Raw genomic sequence first — 26,035 nt, forward strand, 5'->3', positions numbered from 1 at the left:
GCTCTGCAACATTTTCAACTGTATAGGCATCCAGTGGTATACGTCGCCGATATGGAATAGCATAGGCTAGTCTTTTTGCGGTATGCCAAAATATGCATATATCATCCCAACAGAGGTCTAACAATTTGTGGCAGCCTATGGATATGCCTAGTGTGTGCATTGGGATCCTTACCCAGCGTACATGCTGAGCGGAGATCACACATGAGATCTGAACACAGATTAAGGCTACATGCACACAAACGTAGTTTGTTTCCGTGTCCGTTCCATTTTTTTTTGCGGATAGGATGCAGACCCATTAATTTCAATGGGTCCGCAAAAAATGCGGCAGCACACCGTGTGCTGCCCGCATTAGTATGTCCGTTCCGTAGCTCCGCAAAAAAAATAGAACATGTCCTATTTTTTTGTAGTTTGCGGACAAATATAGGCATTATTACAATGGATCCGCAAAAAAACGGATCCGCAAAAAAACGGATGCCATACGGAATGTCATCGGTTTTTTTTTGCGGATCCACAATTTGCGGACCGCAAAACACATACGGTCGTGTGCATGTAGCCTAAGTGGAAAGATAGAAAAATCAGATAAGACATTCTTTTTTGGAATGTGCAGTATCTCAAAGCAGACTTATGCAGGTTTGTGGTGTAACTGGAGATCTTCTTTCAATCTGTAAAGGTGGATTTTCACAGTCAGACGAGCAGTAGATTGGCAGGAAGGAAGCGTTCCATTCTGACAGTTGGCTGCTCGTTCAGTGGAGGTGTGGCACTGCATTTACACAGAGATCACCTCCACAGTATGAAACAAATAGCGATCGCCCGTCCTCTGCATTTGTTTGCACATGCATCATATTATATTATTATATTATATTATAAAGTGCTTCATAATGTCATAATAAACCTTTATAAATGCCTAAACCATTTAAAAGCTAAATATAGAGAATATATATATATATATATATATATATATATAATTATTATAGACTTGCCACCAAACGAAAGGAACTGCTTTACAACCCAAAATCAGTCACCCAAGGGCAGAAGTTTTCAGTTGGTATTTATACATATAAACGTGATGAGTTGCAGTACTTACTTGTAGTTGTTTCTCAGAATATAAGTCGCCAGCTTTCCCTTAATATTGGGCAGATGTGGGTGGTGGTTCTAAAACAACCTGAAAGTAAATATTTTAATATCAAAAGCGAATTCATAAAACATAAAAATGAATTAACCATAACCGGAAAGTCCACAATTGAACAACATCTGCTTTTCATAATCTAAATAGATTCAATGGTCTATACTTCTTAATTTCAGAACCTCTTCAGGACCGCTGACATACAGTACATGTATGGCAGAAGTCCGGCATTTTAAACAGCAGACACCAGGAGCTAAAGTCTGTGATCGGCAATAACGTCTCAGATCATTTGTGACCACAGCATCTGAGGCAGCTTTCCCCAGGAACGCTCCTGGCGCCAAATTTCTTCCCTGCATGGAGATCGAGGAAGCCGTTCACTGTCTGACATAGCTTGGGTCTCTCTGAAGAAACCCAGCCTATTATAGCTGCAGTTCTTATTGAGGCCTGCAGGTGGCAAGGCTATATAGGAACATAGTGAATCTCCCATACACTGCAATGGTAATTAATTGCAGTGTAAGGGAAAAGTGATCTGAATATCAAATATTAAAGTAGACTAAGGGCACTTAAAAAAGGTAAGTACATCCACCATAGAGATAAGCTAATCAGCTTGAGTCCCACTTTTAGCACCCCTGGCAAACTGCTAGGGGGCAGAGGAATGGTAGCATTACATGGTGGATTATCAGATGAATGGCCATCTATGTAATACAAGCATGGCTCAAGTCCACCAGAACGGAAGCCAATCCTATAGAGCAGATTTCTGTTCTGGATTATAGATAGGAGTCCGTCTATATTTTTATGAGATGACCTTTTTAAAACATATCATGCTTTGGTATTCTTAGATTTTTGTGATTGTTGCCATTTTTAGCGGTTTTGGGGTCAGAGGTTTTTGGCAGCATACATAGGTGTGACATTTTGTCCCATTTTTTTTCTTCACGAGCATCTTATAAATTGCTAGCAAAAAACAAAAGTACAAAATGTCACATAGTAAGAAAAAACACAACCAAAAAGGGGGAAATTTATCATGAGAGTAATAATTGAAGTCAGTTTTCCCTGAGTCTGTCCTAGCATACTTTGCGTCAAATTAATGAAATATTACATGCTTGTTAAAATATTACATGTTTGTTAAAATTGACTCATATTTAAATCTAACACTTTGTTCTGACGAAGCCGCTGAGGTGAAACTCGTGTCGAGGTCTTGCGCTTAGGGCTTTCTCATCTCTCCTGGACTAGATCATGTCTTCAGGTACGTCCCCGGTTAGGTGTGTGTATTAAGACGCTGCCACATACAGTATCCATATTAGGCCTATGATATAGACTAGGCTGTGAATATATTACTATCATGCTATTTACATACATGTTGTCTATGGTTACCAGGGGCGCAGGCTGTGGATCTCACAAATGTCCAGGGATTATTTTTTGATACAACTGTACCACGTTGTATAATCCCCTACAGGGGTGTTTTACACATTGTATCATCTTTTATGGTACACAGCTTGGGCTGTTGTGAGACACAGCGTATGACCTGGTACCCGGAAAGTGCGTACTAGCTCTGTGGTGATACATGGTTGTCCAGTTGAGGGAATGCCCTTCGCTTCTCTGTATACCTTTTCCATCTTGCCCTTTTTTCTTCATATTTTTATATGCAATAAAGTTGATATTATCTTTTTTTATAGAAATGTTACTCTGGTTTTCCTCATCCTCCCTAGTGAAGTGGCTTTGGGACTTTTTTGCGACTTTTTAAAATCTGGAGTGAAACTAATTAACATAGGTTCACACTAGTGTTAGGGATTCCGTTATGGCTTTCTGTTATAACATGGTTATAACGGAAAATAACGGAATCCATAAGACGGGAGGACGGATCCGTTCTTCTGGCCATAGACTTGTATTATGACGGAATGTAAAACGGAAGGCTTTAAAAGGCATTCCGTTTGCTCTCCGTCCTAATAGAAGTCTATGGGAATCAAAACGGATCCGTCTGGCTCCCGTTATGCAAGACGGAAAACAAAGTCCTGTTGACATGCTTTCCCATACACTTCTATTAGGACAGAAAGCAAACGGAACGCCTTTTAAAGGCCTCTGTTTTGCATTTTGTCTAGGTATTCCGCTATTTTCCATTATAACCATGTTAGAACAGAAAGCCATAACGGAATCCCTAACGCTAGTATGAACCCACCCTGAGTTGTATAAAAATGAAAAAAAGTGATCCTAAAAAGTCCAAAGAGTCAGAATTCTAGAGTGCAGGGCTTGATAAATTCACCCTGAAGCATTTTTTACATGCCTTTTGAAAAGCAGAATGAAAGGAGTGTGTGAAGAGGGCATTACGAGCAGGTTGCTATCAGTCCAGGTCTAAAGGGCAGATATAACAAATGGCGAAAAACATAATTCAATGTATCCCTTTACAAAGACACCAGACACAGAATTACACCAGAATTCTGTCTTCAAAAAGTCACTAAATAGGGCTTTTGTGACTTTTTGGGCATACTTGCACAAAAAGAATTGTGACTTCTGGCATTTTGCAAAGTTAACCAGAGTAGAGGGTGGCCTTAAAAGAAAAAAAAAAAAAACTGGAGTAGCTTTCCTAAGAAGTGTAAGGGTGCCTTCACACGTGGCAGAGTTTGCGGCAGAAAATTCCACGACTGAAAATCAGTTCCATTCACTTGAATGGGGCAGCAAGCACATGGATTTCTGCAAGCACCAAGGCTTCTTATAACAAGTCTCTTTTACATTGGGTGGAAGCCCATGGTCTAATAGAGACATGGCGTCATATTCATCTTACTGATACACAATTCTCATGCTACTTGGCCTCCACAGGTTCTTTGTCCCGTATAGATCTAGCCTTTGTCTGTAGAGATTTGCTACCTTCAGTACTAGTGATTATTTACCTAGGGGTATTTAGAATTATGCCCCCCTTCTTCTGATTTTATCCCAGCCATTGCCCCCCTTCCCCCCGATAGGTAGTAGCGCTTGAATCCAATGTGGCTTGATGTTTTACCAGTGGAGAGTGGCTGTCATGAGGCTATGTAACACTACTGGAAAGAGAATGAGGGGTCTTTGAACCCTCTGCTAGAATGGGATGCCTTTAAATCAGTGATGAGGGGGGGCGTTAATCCATGCGATATCATCATATAGGAAGGAACTAGGCATAAAAGGGACTAAGCTAGAGACAGTGGTGGTGGACAGGGAGCAAGAGTTTTCAAAGGACCCGAGTAGTGGGAAGCAGAGCGATTGGCTTGAAGCACAACGCCTACACTGCCTACATCTTACTGACTATACTCAAAAGAAACTCCTGGCTCAGAGGCCAGCTATTTTCTAAGATGGGGATAAGAATGGTAGGGCTTTAGCGTATTTGGCTCGATTGGAAGCCCCCCAAACGGTGGTTGCTAGAGTTATGTCTGACCAAGGTGTATTGTTAATAGAGCCTCGATTTGTGTGTCATCAATTTGCTTCCTATTAAGCTGATTTATATACTTCAAAAATTACATGTTCTCGAGGGGATATATCCTGTTTTTTGGCTGGGATTAATCTTCCTACACTTACACGCGAAGATAAGGGTGCCTTGGCAGCACACATCACAGAGTCTGAGATCGAACTAGCTATTGGATCCTTAGCAACATGGAAGTCTCCGGGACTGGACAGCTTTCCGGCTGAATGGTACAAGCTATTCTCTTAAGAGCACAGTACCAGACTTTTTGATTATGCATTCGAGCACGACTACCTCCTGGTTACAGCTGCTCTATAGGTCCCACACAGCGAGGGTCAAAGTAAATGGATATGTTTCAAACTCCTTCCCCCTGGGAATGGGCACCAGACCAGCCTGCCCCCTTTCCCCCTTACTGTTTGCGTTGATAATGGAGCCCTTATCCATACATATTTCTTCCAACTCGTATATAGAAGGTTGGGAGGTGGCTGGCATCACAGAAAAACTTTCTTTATATGCAGATGACATGTTGGTATACTTAGCGAACCCAGGGAATTCCTTAGATGCACTCTTAGATACTGTAGACAAATTTGGTAGTTTCTCGGGTCTCCGGGTGAACTGGGCGAAGTCGAGTCTTTGCTTAAATCAATGATTTTGATCCAATCCACCTTTCACAGCAATCCAAACTTTAAGTAGTAGAGCAGTTTAAAATATTTAGCGATCAATATCCATAGGGAGGTTGCAAAGTATTCCCACCATGCAATATATCACTAAGAAAATTGTAGCATGGGAGAACCTGCCACTAACTCTGATAGGTCGTATTAACATTATAAAGATGGTTCTCTTGCCAAAACTATTATATCTTTATAGAACAGCTCCTGTAGCGCTACCTAAGAAACATTTTGTCTGCATGGACAGAGTATTTACTCCCTTTTTGTGGCGCAAGTCATGTCCCAGAATAGCGAGACGGACCCTTCAGGCACCTTATACACGGGGGGGGGGGGGGGGGATGTCTAGCGCTGCCTAACCTCTCTAGGTACTATGCGGCTCTGCAGCTGAGATATGTAGCGTGGTGGATTAGAGCTGACACAAGCAATCCAGCAGTAGTGTTGGAAGCTGCTTTAGTGGGTTCTTATGAGGCTCTGACAAACCTAGTATATAGGAAGGGGGATGGCTCTACAAAATATTATACCCTGATGATGGCTGCTACAGTGGCAATTTGCATTAAATGGGTGAATGTCCATATAGTTAAAGAGACTGGAGAGAGCTGGTCGCCATATTTACCACTATGGAGAAATAGGGTTTTGCCAGAATTATTTTCACTGGCAGATTTAGAATTTTGACCCCAGAGAGGATTGCGATACCTTACACAACTGTATGACAGGCTTCTTTTCAGGTCTTTTAGCAGTCTGAAAGAGGAATTTAAACTGCCCCAGCACTGCTTATACAGGTATTTTCAGCTTAGAAATGCTTGTCATGCTCAATTTGGTAAAGCCCCGTTGAGACTGGAATGTGGCCCTATTGAGGCGGTGGTAAGGAGGGCTCAGTTGACCAAACCGGTTTCGACCTTATATGCGTCATTACTAGCTGAGCAAGACTCTCCACTTGACAAGTCTCTGATTAAGGGCTTGTTCACACCACCGTTGCCCTTCTGTGCCCGTGCGATCTGCAATGCAAGGGCACCGACCGTGGGGCTGCCGCATGCGGATTGTGACCCCATTCACTTGAATGGGGTCGCGACTCGCGATCCGTCCGTTCCGCAAAAAGATAGAGCAAGTTCGGAGGCACGGAATGGAACCCAGGGTCCCGTTCCGTGCTTCCGTTCCATACCGCATCTCCAGATTTGTGGACCCATTAAAGTGAATAGGTCCGCATCCCTGATGCGGAATGCACACGGCCGGTGCCCCGTGTATTGCGGACCCGCCGCATGTGGGCCGCATAACAGCAACGGCCGTGTGAATGAGCCCTAAGTGGAGGCGTGATATAGACGATCTAGAGACCACACATGTGAGAGAACTTAGCCACACGTGGAGATCCACAGTTGTTAGCGCTAGAGATCAACTTATTCAGGTGAAATGGCTACATAGCGTATACTATACACCGGGTAGATTGTTTAAGATGTACAAACTGCCTAGTCCATAATGTACGAGATGCGGATATGAGAATGGCTGTTTCTTGCATATGGTTTGGCAGTGTGCGATTATTCAAAGCTTATGGAAAGAGATTCATACTTATATAAATGCAGAACTTGGCTTCCCAGATGTTTGCACTCCGTCAACAAGTCTTTTAGGACTAGTCAATTATGTTATCCCCCCTGAGTATGGTGGACGACTATACAGGTTGCTCTTGTTCTATGCAAGGAAAGCTATCCTTCTGAATTGGAAGACCCCCAAAACTTCCACTTTGCAACATTGGATACAATTAGTTAACTCTGATCTAGAACTATATAAGCTTGCGTACGATGTAAAAAGGTACCTGGAATCATTGTGGATGGAAAGTATGTGTCACAGAGGTTCCTGGCCTCGGTGAAGTACAGGTAAGAGCCGGTATTTTAAGTGTCAGCAGCAGCTATTGCTATTTGACACCTTGAGATTTAGCATGGCTGTCATAGCTGATCTGGGACGGCTCTTACTGGGAGTAGTCAAAGTGCTGGGTGGGTGACTACTCCCCATGTTCCAGGCCGGGTTTTGCCAGGCATATAAACCAGCCAGCACTGCCAGGTGTGGTGGATTTACCTCCCTATGACAGTGGAGCTCAGGAGTCTGTGTGCTGTGAACTGAGGGCTGTGCTGGGATTAAAGGTTTGAGCCGGGCTGGAGGAATCAGACCGCCTATCGACTTGATGAGGCTTAACTGCTAACAGGGTGTAAATTAACACCCAGGAGAAAAGGTGACTTTTTATTGTTTATGGACTTTCCTTGTGTGTGAACAAACACCAAGCCACCTTCGTTTTGTGAAACACCTTATCTGCATTTTGTTATACACCAATGTGTGAATAAACACTGCTGTTTGATTCAAGAACTTTGTACTTTGCCTCTATACTGCATCCGCTAGTCCTAACTACCAGAGAGAATCCCCACAATGAACATAGAGGATCCCCTGACCATTTTCTTAAAATATGGCACCGTTGGATTATGGTCTCATGCACACGACCGTATGTATTTTGCGATCCGCAAAAAACAGATCCGCAAAAAATACGGATGATTTCCATGTGCATTCCATATTTTGCGCAACAGAACAGCTGCCCCCTAATAGAATAGTACTATCCTTGTCCGTAACGCAAACAATAATAGGACATCTATTTTTTAACGGAACGGAAATACGGACACACGGAAACGGAATGCACATGGAGTAACTTCCGTTTTTTTTTGCGGACCCATTCAAATGAATGATTCCGTATACGGTCCACAAAAAACCCAGAACGGACATGGAAAGAAAATACGTTTGTATGCATGAGGCCTAACGTTCAAACTGTGCTACCTTGAGATGCAGGTATATATGTCTCGGCCCTGTGGGAGAGTGAATGTCTGTGTGTGTCAATGGATTTATTATGTACATTTTACTTTTAATTACCGATATCTTGATTTCATTTATTCTGAGTGGTGGTCTCTTTTTTTCTTTTTTTTCTTCTTGTACACGTAATTTTGTACTGCGATATTGATGCTGCTCAATCGACACACTAGACTTAATGTACTGGTTTGACTGTCTGTTTTATGGTCTTTGGAGCTGTTGTATGTTCTCTGATATTTCAATAAAAAGACACTATTAAAAAAAACTGACAATAATCGAATCACTGACCAAAACACTGAATAAGGGCTGTGTTACATGAACAGATTTTGCAGGCAATTGTTGGGAAGGAAGCGATCGCTAATGCGCTCTCTCATCCCCATACTGAGTCATTGTTTGCAGGCAGCAGATCATGATTAGACAGCACGATCTGCCACCAGCAAGTGACGATTTTCATCGGATAATCGGCTGCTGTATTACACAGGTAGATTATCGCTAACGAGCGCTCCTATGAACGTTAAACAGCGATGATCTGCCTGACAATGGGCTGCTGTAGTACAACCTTTAGGCTTAAAGGGGTTTTCCCATCTCAGACAATTGGGGCATATCGGTAGGGTATGCCCCCATCGTATGATAGGTGCGGGTCAAAAATGAAGCCGGCAAAGTGGTGGCCGACAGTAGCGGGTCCGGCCACCACCAAGCGTTCCTATTAACCCACTGAAAACAGCCAAGGGGTGTGCTCGGCTATTCTGAGACTCCCCATGGAAATGAATAGGAGCGGACTGTGCTTGCGTGGGCAATGCTTCCATTCACTTCTAAGGGGCCGATAGAAATAGCCGAGCCAGGACTTGGCTATTTTCGGCAGTCCCATAGATATGAACGGAGGGCAGCTGTGCATGCGTGGTGCACCCTCCTTCACTTTGCCAGCTGTGTTTAGGAGATAGGTGCGGGTCCCAGCGGTGGCATTGGGTCTCGTGCATAAACTAGTGGAGACAAGCTGAATAAACCTCATCCGCACACAATGGAATGATTGTTTTCACACTTGATTAATTTATGTCTGGATATATCTATGTGCTGATAATATCAGCACATTACCCCATCACTTGTAATAATGAGATTAATTACATTTGGCACAAGTTTTTATAAATGTATAAGCACAGACATGTAGAGATCTGTAATGTGGCTCTCACAGATCTACTGTATGTGGCTATGTACCCTATCCTCATATTTCATACAGAGAATAAATAAATGCAGCCTATTCAATTAAAGGGGTAGTCCTGCTTTTCCTAAGTGTTGGCCTATCCCCAGGGTAGGTCATCACTAGCTTATTGGTGGGAGTCCAACACCCCACACCCAGTCGAGGTACGAGGATATGCGATCTTCTACCATTGAGAATTTTGCATAGGCTGAGCAGTTAGGGAGAGAGCCAGGTCTGTTGCAGGGCTATCCCTTTGGTTCCTTAGTTTTGGATCCAGTCAGCCGGATCTTCCTTTTGTGTCTTCTAGTTTGCTGTACACCTTCCGTGACACCATGGCATCTAAAAGGCTTTTCCCCGGGAGCGATACATTCCTGGGGCCCGAACAGCTCCAAGACATTGAGATTAGAGCCACCGTTCATTCGTTATGGCTCATAGGAACATAGTGAATCTCCCATAGACTAAAATGGTAATTCATGGCAGACCTCCAGACATGGCAGACCTGCACACTTGATGATACTCACCTGGTCCCCACTGCTGGATTCGGTCCACGTGGCTCACGTTCCGGTACTTCCGTTCCTCTCTGCAGTGAGCCGGACCGCAGGGAAAACATGTGAAGCTACGGTGGGCCGATGGGGGTAGTAGTTCATTTACTAACAGTTAGCAGAGCCTCCCTGGGTTGGCAGTGCAGTGGATGGGAAGACAGCACTAAATCCTCCGGGGCACTCTCTACTGCAGGGAACACCAGTCAGATGGAAGTTGAGGTGCCCTTGATGTTATAGGTGTTTAAGGTGCTTTAGTGGCTGGGCCCCTGTGTTTGTGACGCCAGCACCATAAGGTGCAAATGTTGAGAGTAGTAGAAAGGATGAGGAGTTAGTTGTTGTAAAACAGTTGAACATTTACTGAATTAATGGTCTCAGGACAGTTGGTACAGTTCATCAATATATCAATGGTAATAATCCAGATGTTACTTTAGCTGTAATTCCTTAATATAGGTGTGGCAATTGTCAGTTGAGGAGGTCTCTTAATACTGTTACTTTACAGTCAGAATGACAATTCTTGTTTAAATAGTTTTGCACTAAGTCCACTTTCTAGCACTCAGGTACTGAATATAATTATTTACTATTTATCTTGCAATCCAATAAGGACGTTCTCCCTTGTGACAGGAAAACTCTCTGTTATATTATTTAATGCAGGATGCTCTCCTGAAGTATTCAGGTTCACTATGTTCCTAGAAGGCATTTAGTGAAAAAGGACAATTCTGCGAACTAATTCAGTTGTGTTCAGGTACTTTTTAAGTTCTTCCTGGTCACTTGTGCTGGTGAAGACCCTTGGCTAGATTCAGCTCTAATCTTTACTAGACTGCCTTTATTTTCATACATAGACTTACTGTCTTGTGCTGGGCTGCTGTGACTCCTTGGTCTGTCATCTCCAGGCTTGATCAGGGCCCAGAGGAAAGAAAGGCAGCTACATTGTGGAACTTGCCAGTTCTCCTCTTCCATTAACTTCCTTCTTCTCTCTCTCCTGCTACACTCTGAACTAACTGAATTCACTTCCTGTTCTAAACACACCCCAAGCTATAGATAATATGTGGCGCCAGCACCACCTAGGGGCGAATAGATGTAATGACAATGCCAGCCTTATATTAGGAAAATACAATACATTTAATACATTAAATATCCACATATAGCACATGAGTGGGACACTGCATAACCCACTGCTTAAAGATTAGTCATCCTCGACGTTTGACTTGCTGGACGCTGTGGATCTCTACACTGTCACCTGAAATATATAAAACATACGCCGCAAACACAAATGTGCATACTATTATGGCACTTCGATAACCTCCTGTAAATAAAGGGTTATGCATAAAAATACATCCTAGGCATCATCAGATATACATTTTCTTTTCTTGGTTTCCTTTGACGCAAAAAGGAAAATTGGCTGTTGTAATGTTTGGTGCTTGACGGTGACAAAAATGGGCGGTGATCTCACATAGAGACAATACAGTCCATGGCATAGCCCTGAGAAAAAGTCCATCCCTGATTTGGGGTATAAATAATTTGTAATTCAATAGGTTAAGGTCAGGTGTAAAAGTTTTTAAGGCACAGAAAAGTCTTTCTGGGTACATTTCTTTGAACGTTGCAAAAACTTTTTGGTTTTTAAAGTCCCAGACAACCTGAGAAGGGGGTAAAAAGGGAATAAAAATGGTGCAAAAGGGCACAATTTGGGATTTTTCTGAATTGTGGAGTCCATAGTAGAGTCCTTCAAAAGGTCAGAGGGCTCTGAAGTTGCTTAGAGGACACTGCCACTGAAACTGTAGAACATAAGAGTTCCTCTGATAACAATGTCTCTGGCTATATTTTAATATTGGCCAACCGGCCTATTTAGGTGTATGGATCTGGAAAGCTGGGTATATCTGTGTCAAGGGGGCTTCCAGAATCCCACTCATCCGATGATGGCTCATTCAGGCACGCTGGTATGTAGGAAGGCTTGCATGGCAGCTTTTCAGAAATGGGTTCCAGCCCAGAAATGGGTACTTCTTCAACAGTTGACTTTTCTTCAGTAGCAGCAGGAAGAACTAACGCTGTTGGTTTTTGCACTGCATTATCAGAAAACTCTGGAGGCATTATGTCTCTTGGCAACGCTGGATTGTTAGCTGCCTGAGACGCTGTAGGTACTCTGGACCTGTGAGATTATCATTCTTGGGTCCCAGTGGTGTTTGGGCGCGTCTCTGCTGTGGTTTTGGCCTGGTACAATCCTCAGGATCTCTGGTGGCAATAGCTGGCTGCCAAAGAATATTTGTGCCATCAAATCCCGTGGCATATTGACACTGACTGGGGACGGCAAGTGGCACATATTTAGTAACTGACCTCACAGGGGTGCAGGGCATCTCAAGTTCCTCCTCCTCTTCATACTCAGGAGCCTTTTCCAGTTTCCAGAACTCTGACTGCGGTCTAGGCCGAGTAACGGCCGTGGCATAAGGTCCACGGGTACATTCCGCGGGGGTGAACTTCACTATTTCATCAGGATAAAGACTGTGGAGCCAACTAGGGAGCTCTTTCCTTTTCAGGGAACGGAGATTAACATAATAGTCCCTGTTTTCTTCAAGGTCACGGATGAATCCAAATCCACGTGTCTTACAGAAAGAGAGGACCCGACCTTGTTTCCTTACTAGAACTGGGGTATGCTCCAAGGGCTCCTCCATTAGCTTGCGAGTGATATCCTCATTGTACTTTTTACATATATGGGTCTACGTCAGTCGGGGCTGTTTTAATCTTGGCTGATAGTTTGTACCATAATGCGGCATAGGATGTGGCTGGCAAATACCCACCACTAGCGGCAGCAATGAGGGATAAGGCAGGGGAGACTCGGTCCTATCTGTACCCATTTTGGCTTTAGTGGGAATTTCAAGGGATGTTGTGGCCGACTGACCTGGGGTGCGGGGTGGTTGAGGTGGAAAATCCACACCCTGCTCTCTCCAGTAGCGCTCCCACACCTCCTGGATGCGGGCCTGCAGCTCCTTCTCGCCATGGGTTGCAATTGGAATAGGCTAGACAACCATGAGGGGTGCAGTAAGGGGCATCTCCACCTCTTTCTTTAACGCTGCCTCCGGCGTGAGGTCCGCACTTCCCTCCGGTGCTTGTTCAGTGGTAGTCGGTAGCCAGTTTTCTGCCATGCTGTCTCTTTCTCTCTGCTCAGCCTATTCTCGCGTCTCCTCAGCGAGCGCACGCACGTCATGCTCTGATCTGACTGTCTCGCCGCCTAGGTCCATTTGCTTACAGGAGGGGGACAGCGTCGGCCTCTCAATATCAGTAATAGTGTAAGCAAAGCAATGTAGATTAGGTTCTTTTGCATAATAGGCTTGGCTTTACTTTTCCCGCTTTGGAGGGGGTGTAACACAATGTTCCCGCTCTATAGGGCGTATCTCTACAATTAATGGTGCAGCAAATATTCCAAGAAGTTTTCCAGTGGCCATTTTAAGTACTTTTAACAATGTGATTCTGCAGAGGGGTTCTTGTATGTTATTCCCATGCAGTTTGTAATCCACAAAAAAACTTTTGCAGCTCAATAAAAATGTTTAAAGTTTCCACAGTATTAAAAGACATATAATGTCTCTCAAGTAAACAAGTGGGGCGGATTAATAACGGCAGAGATCTTGTATGGCCCAATAAACCTAGGTCCCAACTTCCAAAAGTGTACCTTTCACTTAATGTTTCTTGTGGATAGCCACTCTCAGGTCCGGACCACTCACACGTCTCTTGTCAGCCATACGTTTATACTTTTTGCCCATTTTATTTTAAATTGTTTTGAATCTTCCGCCAAATAGATGACAACGAAGAGGAGAATTTTTCCTCTTCAGGTATACCAGACGTCTCAGTACCAGAAAATGTGCCAAACTGCAGATAGAACCCATATGCACCAAGAAACTGTGACTTATCAGTGGACTCCTGTCTACGGTTATTTATGGCAAACTCGGCCAACAACAAAAATGAAGACCACTCCTCTTGATTCTCAGAGACAAAACATCTCAAATAAGTCTCCAGATTCTGGTTAGTGCGTTCAGTCTGCCCGTTCGACTGAGGATGAAAGGCCGAATAGAAAGACAATTGGACCCCCAGATGAGTACAGAACACCTTCCAGAATCTGTAAACAAATTGAGTCCCTCTATCAGACACCACATCAGAGGGAATGCTGTGTAGTTTCACGATCTTATTGACAAACACTTGAGTGAGAGTTTTGGCATTAGGTAAACTTAATAATGGTATAAAATGCGCCATCTTGCTGAAGCAGTCAACAACCACTAGAATCACAGTTTTCCCAGAAGAATTAGGCAAATCTGTGATAAAGTCCATGGACAAATGAGTCCAGGGTCGGGATGGGATAGACAAGGGAAGTAGAGATCCTGAAAGCTAAGTATGAGTCACCTTAGCACGTGCACAAGTCTCATAAGCTGCCACATAGCCCTCAACACATTTACGTATCCCTGGCCACCAGAATCTTCAAGAAATGAGATCCACAGTGGATCTGCTCCCAGGGTGTCCTGTAAGAGCAGTATCGTGATGTTCCTTAAACACCTTGTGTCGTAGTTCCGAAGGGACAAACAACTTCCCTGGAGGACAGGAATCGGGTGTCTCTCCCTGGGCCTCCAACACTCTGTCTCAAGTTCAGGATAAATGGCGGATACAACCACCCCATTAGCCAATATCGGAGCAGGATCCTACGAATCACCACCCCCGGGAAAGCTACGCGACAAGGCATCCTGTTTGACGTTTTTAATCCCAGGGCGATATGTGACAATGAAATTAAATCTAGTAAAAAACAATTTAATGGCTAACAACTCTCTATTACCGAAATCATAATTTCTTTTAGCAGAAGAGAGTTTTTTAGAGAAAAAAGCACAAGGGCACCATTTGCTAGGAGAAGAACCCTGCGACAAGACTGCTCCAACCCCTACCTCTGATGCGTCAACTTCCACAATAAATGGTGACACATCCGGTTGCACCAGAATAGGAGCAAAAGCAAAACATTCCTTTATTGCTGAAAAAGCATGCAATGTTTCTTCAGACCAGTCATATCAGTTAATGGTTTAACAACAGTTGAGTAATTCAAGATAAATTTACGGTAGTAGTTGGTGAACCCCAAAAATCGCTTCAGATCTTCGGGTTGATCTCAGTCCAACTCAGCACAGACTTTTTCTGTATCTATACGAAAACCCAAAGATGAGAGTAGGTAACCCAGGAATTGCACATCAGGGACCGCAAATACACACTTCTCCATTTTGGCATACAATTTATTCTCTCTTAGGATCTGTAAGACCTATCTCACATGATCCTTATGCGTCTCCATATCAGGGGAAAAAATTTAAATATCATTCAGATAAACCACCACAAACCTGCCCACCAGATGATGAAAGATATCATTGATGAAGTGTTGAAAATCGGCAGGAGCATTGGACAAACTAAAAGGCATGACCAGATTCTCAAAATGACCCTCAGGAGTATTAAAGGTCGTTTTCCATTCGTCCCCTTCCTTGACTCTTATCAAATTATGTGCCCCCCTCAAATCCAACTTCGAGAACACCTTGGCGCCGACAATCTGATGAAATAAATCTGGGATCAAAGGAAGGGGATAGGGATCACGGATAGTGATGCGATTGAGCTCATGGAAGTCTAAACATGGCCTAAGAGTTCCATCCTTTTTTTTAGCAAAGAAGAACCCCGCCGCCATTGGTGATTTTGATGGTCTAATATGACCTTTAGCCAAACTCTCGGTGATATACTCTCGCATGGCTACTCTTTTGGGTTCAGAAAGATTATACAACCAAGACTTTGGCAATCTAGCTCCGGGAATAAGGTTGACGGGGCAAACATACTCCTGATGTGGAGGCAACTCTTGGTCTCCACCATTAGAGAATACATCAGAAAAATCTGAAAGGAAAGGAGGTAACATTTTAGTAGTTACAACAGAAACCGACGTGCTAAGACATTTATCAAGGCAGAAATCACTCCAATCGAGAATCTGTCTCTCTTGCCAATCGATAGTAGGGTTATATTTGGTTAACCATGGTAAAACTAACACCAGAGGAGCAGGCAGATCCTCCAGCACAAAACATGAAATGGATTCAATATGAGAATCTCCCACCTATAGGCGAATGTCCTGCACCATTTGAGACAGACACTTTTGAGAGAGAGGGACGGAATCAATCGCAAACACAGAAATATTTTTGTCTAATTCGCTTGTTGTCAAACCATGCATACAGACAAACTGGCCATCCACTAAGTTAACCCCTGCCCCACTGTCAATAAATACTTCCATTTCCACAGTTTTGGAATCTAGTGCCACCTTGGCAGGCAGGAGAAATCGGTTACTACCGGTAAAAGACAAAAATACATTCTCAACTTCCCCATCTACACTACCAAGAGAGAGAAGAGGACTAGACACATTAGGACTTTTTTTCCCTTTTTACCTTGATGCTTAACATAAGGACATACGTTAACAAAATGTCCTCCTTGACCACAGAAAAAGAAAAGTATTTTCTTAACCGTAAAGTTTTTATCACCTGGTCCAGGTGTGACCTGACCCAATTGCATTGGCTTATTACCAGACACGAGCTTGAGTGTCTCTTTACCCAGAGAGTCAGAAGAGACTGCTTCCCTGTATGATAATACGTCCCGAGCGAGAGGAACTTTAGATCTCTCCCTCAGGCGTCTATCAATATGCACCGCCAGAGACATGGCCGCCTCCAATGACTCTGGATTTGCGTGAAATGCCAAGGCGTCCTTCAGGTTCTCAGACAGTCCTTGACAAAAATGATTATAGAGAACTGGGTCACTCCACTCCGTATCAGTTGCCCACCTCCTAAATTCAGAGCAATAGGACTCAGCTGAGCGCTCTTGCTTCTGCAAGCAACGCAACCCGATCTGGGTCATTATAGATAAGTCCCAGAGCTCTGAAAAATTAATCTACCGACCAGAGGGACTGTGAACCAGTCGGCAAAGAGAAAGCCCAAGACTGAGCGTCACCTTTCAGCAACAAAATAATAATCCCCACTCTCTGACTCTCGTCCCCAGAAGAGCTAGGACGCAGTCTGAAATATAATTTGCACGATTCCCTGAACTGAACAAAGTTGTCACTTCCCCCGGAAAACCTATCCGGAGAGCAACCTTCGGTTCAGGGCAGGCCTGGTTCCCGCTGCTGGAACTAAGCCTTTTTTGGCATGTATTAGTGGGAAAAAAGGGCTTATTAGTAAAGTGAGAAAACAGTATCTCAGACAGAGAAGTGCCAGGTCCTGCACAGGAGAGTGGCAGAGTAAGGGGGCGTGGCAGCAGGAGTCGCAGCGAGAGGCCTGAGCTCCTGGTGTCATCTAGCGGTCGTGTCTTGACCAGCAACCCAGTGGTTCTTGAATGGTTGACTCGGTCATCCACTTCGTCCCAAGTGACATCAGACACCCCCAGCCAAGAGTCGGTGGGTTCGTCAGATACAACCCTTAGTTGCCCTCACCTGTCCTCATCCTGCCTCTGTCCATTTCTGTTCCCTCGGCCAGAGAAATATTATATGATGTGGTTTCAGCTCCACTATACAGCGAGGACAAGCTACTAGAGGACAGTCAGCAGCTACTGGCCAGCCAAGATGTGGAGGAGACATCCGCCGCTTCCTCCGGTAGGCGGGCAAGTAGTGATTAGGAGAGTGGTGTGGGAGCTGTTGTTGCAAGCAGTCAGGCTCCTGACCCATTGAGGAGGACATCAGTGACATGCAGACAGTACTCGATGATGATGTAGCTGATAGCACTTGGGAGCCAAGTGAATTAGGGGCTTCATCATCATCGGGAGAAGAGGGTGGCAGCTTGCCCGTGAGGCATTAGTGGAGCCAGCAAGTCGGTAGCGTGGTCAGGAGTCAGCAGGGTGGCAGCAGTGGGAGGTCGGGAGTCAAATGTGCCCAGGGTAGACCAACCGCTTCGCAGGAGCCTACCTGCCCCGAAAGTAGTGGTGCAGGGGTTCACAGAAGAAGCGGCAGTAGCAGTCAGTCAGTGCAGAGTGTTGAGGTAAAATCACCTACTCAGTGGTGTGGCAGTTTTTTGTTAAGCTGCCAGAGGAGGTGAACATGGCCATTTGTAGAATATGGGGGCAGAAGGTGAAGAGTGGCAAGGGTGCCAATGTTGGCAACACGGCCCTGCGTCAACTTACGCAGCATCACCATAAAGTGGCCTGGGGGAACCGTAGCTCCGATGTCGTGGTCCAGCCTGCCCCAGCAACCCAGTGGCATGCACCCGATTTCAGGCAGTCAAAGCTCCACCACCTCAGCTGAAGGGAGCTGTCTGTCCTTCGCATCATCTGCTGGTCCTGATGCTCCTGCTCCTCCTTCCACTCCTCGTCAGTCATTCCATCAGCAATTGATCACCAAGCGATTGCCAAGGGACAACAGTATGTGTGCACTCATCCAACGACACAGAAGCTGAATGTGCTCCTGGCCAAGTTGCTGGTGTTGCAGTCCCTTCCTTTCCAAGTAGTGGGCTCTGCACCTTTCAGAGAACTGATGACTTGTGCCGAGCTGAGGTGGAGAGTCCCAAGCCATCATTTCTTTGCCAAAAAGGCAGTAGCAGCCCTGCCCACGTATGTAGAACAGAAGGTGGGCCAGTCCTTGAGACTGTCGGTGTCTGCCAAAGTGCATGGCAGCGCCGACGTGTGGAGCTGTAACTATGGTCAGGGACAATACATGTCCTTTATGGCCCACCGGGTAAATGTGGTTCCTGCACAGCCACACCAGCAATTTGGCCGGGTGACGCCGCTTCCGCCTACGCGTTCTCACGCCGTTGGTCCTGCGACAATGTCCGCCTCTGCCTCCTCATCCTCCACCGTGTCCTCAGCCTCCACTGCAGGGACAATTCACAGTGCCCCTCCAGCATACAACTTGTGCAGGGCACGGCGGGGTCAGGCTGTCCTGCACCTCATTTGCCTGGGCGAACGGAGTCGCACAGGGAAGGAACTGCTCCGTTTACTTTATCAAGAAATCGAATCCTGGCTTTCTCCGTGACAACTCAAAATCGGAACCATGGTGACCGACAGCAGGAAGAACATGGTGTCAAGGCTGCGTCAAGGAGGGCTGAGCCATGCGCCATGCATGGCACACGTGTTCAATCTGGTTGTCAAGCGGTTCCAGAAATCTTTCACCCATCTGCAAGACATCCTAAAAATGGCCAGGAAACTTTGCATGCACTTCAGCCACTTGTATACTGCAATGCACACCCTCCTTGAGCTGCAGCGACAGAGCGGCATCCCCAACATAGGCTGATATGCGACATTTCCACCCATTGGAATTCCACCCTTGTATGTTGGACCGACTATACGAACAGAGATAGGCCATAAACGATTTCTTGATTATCCAAGCAGACAGGAGTATTCCCCTGTGTAACTTTGATGTCAGCCAGTGGCAACTCATGCGTGACACCTGCCGTTTGCTCAGGCCCTTTGAGAAGGCCACGTTATTTGTCAGTCGCCAGTACTACGGGATGAACAACGTAATTCCACTGCTTCATGTCCTGGAACAGATGCTGGTAAATCTGGCTGGTCAGGGGACTGGAGACATGGCGTCTAGATCTCACGGCCACATGAGCCCTGTAGGGGCTGAATAGGAGAAGGAGGAAGAGATTAGAGCACAAGCAATGTGCAGATAAATGGGTGGTTTTTCTAAACAGGTGACAGTAGAGGAGGAGCAGGAGCAGCCAGAGGAGCTACAGGGTGATGAGGAAGACGAGGCAGAGGACCCAGATACACCGTGGCAGTATGTAGTGGAGATGGAGGCAGGAAGTCCCTCCGAGTCACTTGCTTGCGTAGTGTCCGCCTCTGCCTCGTAGTGTCTGCTCGATGCCTGCTCACTTGCTTGCGTAGTGACAGCCGAATTTTCAGCATTCGGCAGAGGGATGACTTCTGTCTCCCCACCTTGTTGGACCCTCGCTACCGGTCCAAAATGGGAGCCTCTTTTTTACACCCGCTGAGAGGGAGGACAAACTGAACTACTATAGAGACGTCCTATGTAGTCAGTTGGCCGCTGCCTATCTGCGCCATCGTCAATCCTCTCGCAGGTCTGACCGCGGGGGCCCTCTGCGCTCAAGTTCCTCTGCCATGGCTGCTGTAGAAGGGTGGGGGGGTAGGAGCAGTTCCATCAGCACCATCTTGAGTCTAGAGTCGCTGATGAATAAACTACTCACTAGCAGCAGCAGCAGCTAGACCTGGAGCAGAACCTGAACCAGCAGGTGGTGGCATACTTATACAGCACCCTGCCACCCCACAATGAAGATCTGCTGGACTACTGGGCAGCCAAACTGGATTTGTGGCTGCAACTGGCAGAGTTTGCCCTGGAAAAGCTGTCCTGCCCGGCCAGTAGTGTGGCATCAGAGCGGGTGTTTAGTGCGGCGGGGGCCATAGTTACTCCAAGAAGAACTCGCCTGTCCACCCAAAATGTGGAGAGACTGACCTTTGTCAAGATGAATCAGGCGTGGATCAGCCAGGATTTCCATCCACCAATGCCTGATGCATCAGACTAGATCATCCGTGATGTCACACCAACACTTTGACAAAAGAGTCAGGTTTCTTCTGGCTACCTGCCTTAGCTACTATTCGGATGCTGCCACCTGCCTGATGCCACACATCTGATGCCAAGTGCTCCTTCTTTCACCCACCATCTTCAGCTGGTACTGGTATTGCCACCCACCTCCCCACTCTGTCACCGGATCGCTCTGTGGTCTTCTGAGGCTGCTGCCACCTCAACACTATGTCACCTTGCCACTCTGTGGTCTCCTGATGCTGCTGCTACCTCAACACTATGTCACCTTGGCACTCTGTGGCCTCCTGATGCTGCTGCCACCTCTACATTGTCATTGTGCCACTCTGTGGCCTCCTCCTGACGCTGATGCCACCTCCAGACTCTGTCATTTGGCCACTCTGTGGTCTCCTCATGCTGCTTTCATCTCACCACTATGTCATAGGGCCACTCTTTGGACTTCTCATGCTGTTCTCACCCTCCCCACTTCATGACTGTGACACTATTTTGCCTTTTGGCCTGGCTGACATCATCATTTATTTAACCCTTCTTCTGATCTGTCAGAAGGAAGGAAAAATTAGATGCACAACGGATCCTGTCTATGTAACAGCTGTAAGGCCTGCATGACATGGTCCCTATTTTGCATCAGAATTGGCTTATGATTTGGCAGCCAAAAGCAGGAGTGGGTACAAAACACAGAAGACATGCAAATATTCCATTTATGTGTCATGTCTGTTTTTTTTTGCTTTAGCAATACTAATGGATTACTCCACAGACAGGATCCATTTTTTGGGGGTTATCGTTTTGACAGATCAGAGCAAAATAATCAGTGATGTCAGTCAAACTTACTCCTGACACCCTCTCCACTCTGTCGGGGGCTCTACTTGTATAAGTGTTTAATAGAACAGGTTCTGTAGACATCTATATGGAATCAGCTGCCGACGGTGTAAAAGGAGTGTGCTTCTTCTTGACGCTAATATTAACCTGTAAGGTTGAGTTCACACTTGACTTATTTGGTCAGTTTTGGCCCCATGACTACCCAAATAAGTGAAGTGTGCAGTGATTCTAAGTGCGACGCCTGTCATCTGCATGTCATACTGACTCACAGTATTATTTCACTACCACAGCAGACTCCCTATGTGTGGTACTGCAAGGCACAGTGTTCTACACCACTATAAAGGCTCTATGCAGCCAGGAAATCGCTGTTTTTTTATGCAAATCGCCACAAATAAATTTGGATCGAACCAAATTTTTTTGAAGAATTTGCTCATCTCTACCAGATACCTTTAGGTTTGTCAAATCTCCCCATGTACTTCTCTATACTATCGTGATAACATGGAAATATTGACCACATTCTCACCCGTAACATCAGATACAGATGTAGCAGGGTTAGCACTCCAGCTCTTAACTCAAATTTCTTAACTCATCACGTTATCTTGAGACAAAAGCCTTATGCGTTCTTATGCAGGTTTTCAATGGATACCTATAAAAAAAATACCAGACCGCATTAAAACAAATATTGTATTTATAAAAAAAAAACAATAAGATAAGTTACAATAAAAACAAGTGCAGGGAAAAGGTGACAACAACCAGAGGAGAGCACAATGGTATCAATTCACACTGTTCCAACAATTAATAAAAACCTACGTAAAGTGCAAGTGCAATTGAAAATACTGCTAGTATAACAGAGACAGGATCAATTACTCATAGTGTGCCTCCTCCGGGATGGCGCCAACCCCGACGCGCGTTTCAGCGAACCTTCGTCTGGGGGTGGCATCATCATTGCACAACTCACAATAAATACCCATAACATACAATCGTGTTGCTTGATTTAATGCGGTCTGGTAGTTTCTTTATAGGTGTTTGTTGTTTATTCTTCTATCATAGGCATGTACATATTTTATGATGCATGACTGCTATTATGCGGTGATAAGCCTTTTGTTCTTTTTTGGTACAAGTTTTCAATGAGTTCATAGTGTTTCCCACGTACTGCAAACTAGATAAAAAGAATGGGCATTAACCCTTATCGGCTCAGTTGCTCTATGGTCTTTTGTATACTTGCTGGGTCGGCATGACACAGATGAACGGAATAGGCAAGAAAAAATCCAGCACTTACTGACATGTAAAATCCAATTCTTTTTTTTCTTTTCTTGCCTATACTGCAAACTACATACCCTTCAAGTTGCAAGATACACAACATATCACTCTATGGGGAAGTGCAGGGGGGAGATTTGACAAATATGAAGATATCTAGCTTTAATTAAGGGATGTCCTCTGCTCAAGATAGGCCATCATTAGCTGTTTCTCAGGGGTATAACACCCTCCACCCCCTCTGATCGCCTGTTCGGGTGTGGCTCTCTCACTGGAAGTCAGAGCTAGAATTACCGAGCACCATCAACCTGGTGGTGGAGGGAGCTCTTCATTACTACATGGAAGCAATGGGAGAAGCGTTCCCCTGACGAGCTTTGTCCACTAGACTGTTTACAGAGTTGTTTAGTTTCGCTTCTGGATGGACATTACTCCGGGAGCCTTGTGCATGCTTGGTGAGCTGTCCTTATTTTTAATTAACTTTATTTTAATATTTTCACTATAAAAAAAAAACATCCAAACAACAGTTCCCCATTCAAATCACTTCAACTAGGGATTTATCTGCCACTTTATACTCAAACCAAATATCATCATTTGGTATACATCACGATTCATCTCATGATATTATTTTAGGCTCTTCTCATTACTTTGCAGTTTCTGATTATAACTGAAACCCTGACGCACTTCCGAACGTGTCACAAAATGAATACAACCAGCAATAATTTCTATTCTTCTTGTCAAATCTGCCAGGATTGCCTCTGATGTGAGGACAGCCTTATTTCGCAAACAATTAGTATCAAATGTTGTGAATGGATAATATCCAAATAGAAAAATATGTTTTTGCTGTAATGTAACATATTCTGCTTAAAGAGGTTATCCGGTAAATCAAATTGATGCTCAGGATAGATCATCAATATCAGATCGGCTGGGGTCCAACTCCAGGGTGATCAGCGATAGAAGAGGCCGGGTTCTCTGTGTGCGCCGCGACCTCTTCCTAGGCTGTGTGACGTCACTGTACATAAGTCACATGACCTAGTTGCAGAAGTGAATGGGGCTGAGCTGCAATACCAAGCACAGCCACTGTATTATGTATGGCGCTGTGCTTGGTAAGCTGCTGGGAGTCCACAGCATTCACCAGAGCTTTGGTGAGAACAACTGCTCCCTAAAGCAGCTGATCGGCGGGGGATGCTGAGACTCAGACCCTGCCGATGTAATAATGATAACCTATCCTGAGGATAGGTTGTCATCATCAATTCCTGGATATCCCCTTTAATTTTGAACTTTGAATAAAGGAAGTAATAGACAACTGATTTGGCATTTAAAGCAGGGTGTAAAGAGTCTTCTCAGCAATATTCTGAGCATTGCCAAGGTCAGTCTGTCATCAGTATTCTATTAAAAGCTTAAGACAACAATGTGGAACACGCCGAGGCAGGCTTCTCAACCTGCCTCTTTTCTCACAACCCAAGCCTCTGCCTCCCCATATGTGGACTCGCTGCCTCTGTCCCTGCTTATCTGACTTCTTGCTAGCCCTGGGCTTTGGCAGTTCTGTTCATTTCTCTCTCCTTGTGCTTCCCTTTTAGTTATTGAGTGCAGGATTAGCACTGATACAGTACTAGGTATTCAGGAGCATAACACATTTACTGTCAGCACTAAGTGCTGGCAGTTTCATTCTGCTCAAAATTCCCTGAACTCGGTAAATAGAAAAAATAAAGCACAGGGAAGACAGAAATGAACACAGTTGCCAGTGGTGAGTGCTGGCAGCAATTCAAATAAGCAGAAACAGAGGTAGAGAGAGCACACATAGTGAGGCAGGAGCTGGGGTAGTGAGATAAGAGGCAGGCTGAGACACCTGCCTTTGTATGTTCAACATAGATGTGTTCAGAGTAAAGGCTCATGCACACGAACGTAATTTTCTTCGGTTTACGTTCCGTTTTTTTACAGGTTTGTATGCGGAATCATTCACTTTAATGGGGCCATAAAAAACGGAAACGACTCCGTGTGCATTCCGTTTCTGTATGTCCGTTCCGCAAAAAAATAGAACATATCCTATTATTGTCCGCATTACAGACAAGAATAGGACTGTTCTATTAGGGTCCAGCTGTTCCCTTCCGCAAAATACAGAATGTACAAGGACGTAATCCAGGCATCTCAAACTCGCGGCCCTCCAGCTGTTGCAAAACTACAACTCCCAGCATGCCCGGACAGCCTACAGGTATCAGCCTACAGCAGGGCATTGTGGGAGTTGTAGTTTTACAACAGCTGGAGGGCCGCGAGTTTGAGATGCCTGACGTAATCCATTTTGTTTTGCAGATCCATTTTTTGCGGACCGCAAAATACATACGGTCGTGTGCATGAGCCCTAATGCTGAAGACAGTCTCTCCTTTGAAATGTTCAGTTACAAAAATGTTTCCCAGTACAATATTAAAAGAAACTGAAATGACAGTGACAATTTAAGTGCAGTTGCATATTTAGCATATTTGCTTTGTATACACTGTAGCATTTTTTCTTTCTTTCTATGCAAAGCGAGAATCACAGCTGCTGTTACTTGCTGTAAGCCCCTGGGAGGCAAGCAATGCAGGCAAGGACACGTCAGCTGTGAATCATACAACTCTACTGAGTTTGGCATTGCCAGTGCAAGTAGGAAATATAGGATGAGATCGATATCTGTCCACTGACAAGTCCATTGAGTATATCAAAACTTTCTTAAAGACGATTTGTATTGGCTTTAATTCTGATGGCCATCAGTATCTGATCTGCAGTGGTCAACACCCCCGCCCCCCCCCCCGCAACCTTCTCCGTGTTTGCCAAGCACAGCGCCGTACATTGTATAGCAATCCAAATCAACAGCTCACGGTCCTGTTTCGGCTGCGTGGGAAAGGGGAGGGATCCCTACACAAAATCCAAATCAAAAAATTCCCAGCTGCCTTGCTTGCTTGAATCTTATGTCTTTATTATCAAAAAGTAGTCCTCTAACGGGAAGCGTTTCGGCACATATAGCCTTCCTCAGCCTGAGGAAGGCTATATGTGCCGAAACGCGTCCCGTTAGAGGACTGCTTTTTCATAATAAAGACATAAGATTCAAGCAAGCAAGGCAGCTGGAAATTTTTTGATTTGTACATTGTATAGCGGCTGTACTTGGTATCACGCTCAGTTCCATTCACTTTCATGTGGCTGAGCTGCGCCTAAGCCACTTGACCGATGAACATGTTGTCACTGGCCTGGGAAAAAGGCGATAGACGGCGTCAGTGCTACTGCAAGCGCTGATGCCTTCTCACACAGTTGATTGGTGGGGGTCAGACTAGTCCCAACAGTTTGAAAAAGGCTCTGTGGCTAAAGCAGCATGGATACAGCTGCTTTCAAATAAATATTATCTGATTTGCATGATATAAAACAGTTTTTCATTTACTATCCTGAGGATAGGTCATTAGTAGAGATGAGCAAAGTTATAAAAAATTTGATTTGGCTGCTTCGCCAAATTTCACAAAGAAATTCGATTTGTTAAGAATTACTTTGTCACAAAGCGCAATCCATTATATGTAGTGGGCGCAATGATGAGGAACGGTGATGGCGCCACCCCCTGTCATTAAAACTCTCTGTTGCTGCATTCATTGCTGATCGTGGCATCTGACATTAACACTGAGGCCTTTCAGGGGTTAATCAGTGGT

The 26,035-nt window shown here is 44.9% G+C and overlaps 1 protein-coding gene across 2 annotated transcripts in view; it reads right to left on the reverse strand.

Moving 5' to 3' along the window:
• STAT6 (signal transducer and activator of transcription 6) overlaps positions 1-26,035 on the reverse strand; it is a 294,170-nt gene that overhangs the window by 212,875 nt on the left and 55,260 nt on the right. For both annotated transcript variants that reach the window (XM_040425717.1, XM_040425718.1), the window contains exon 2: positions 1,085-1,162. The gene's annotated coding sequence lies outside the window, so the exon portion shown is untranslated. The remainder of the gene's footprint in view (positions 1-1,084; positions 1,163-26,035) is intronic.

This window comes from Bufo bufo, chromosome 3 (genome assembly GCF_905171765.1).
Source record: "Bufo bufo chromosome 3, aBufBuf1.1, whole genome shotgun sequence".
In the NCBI taxonomy this organism is placed as follows: Eukaryota; Metazoa; Chordata; class Amphibia; order Anura; family Bufonidae; genus Bufo; species Bufo bufo.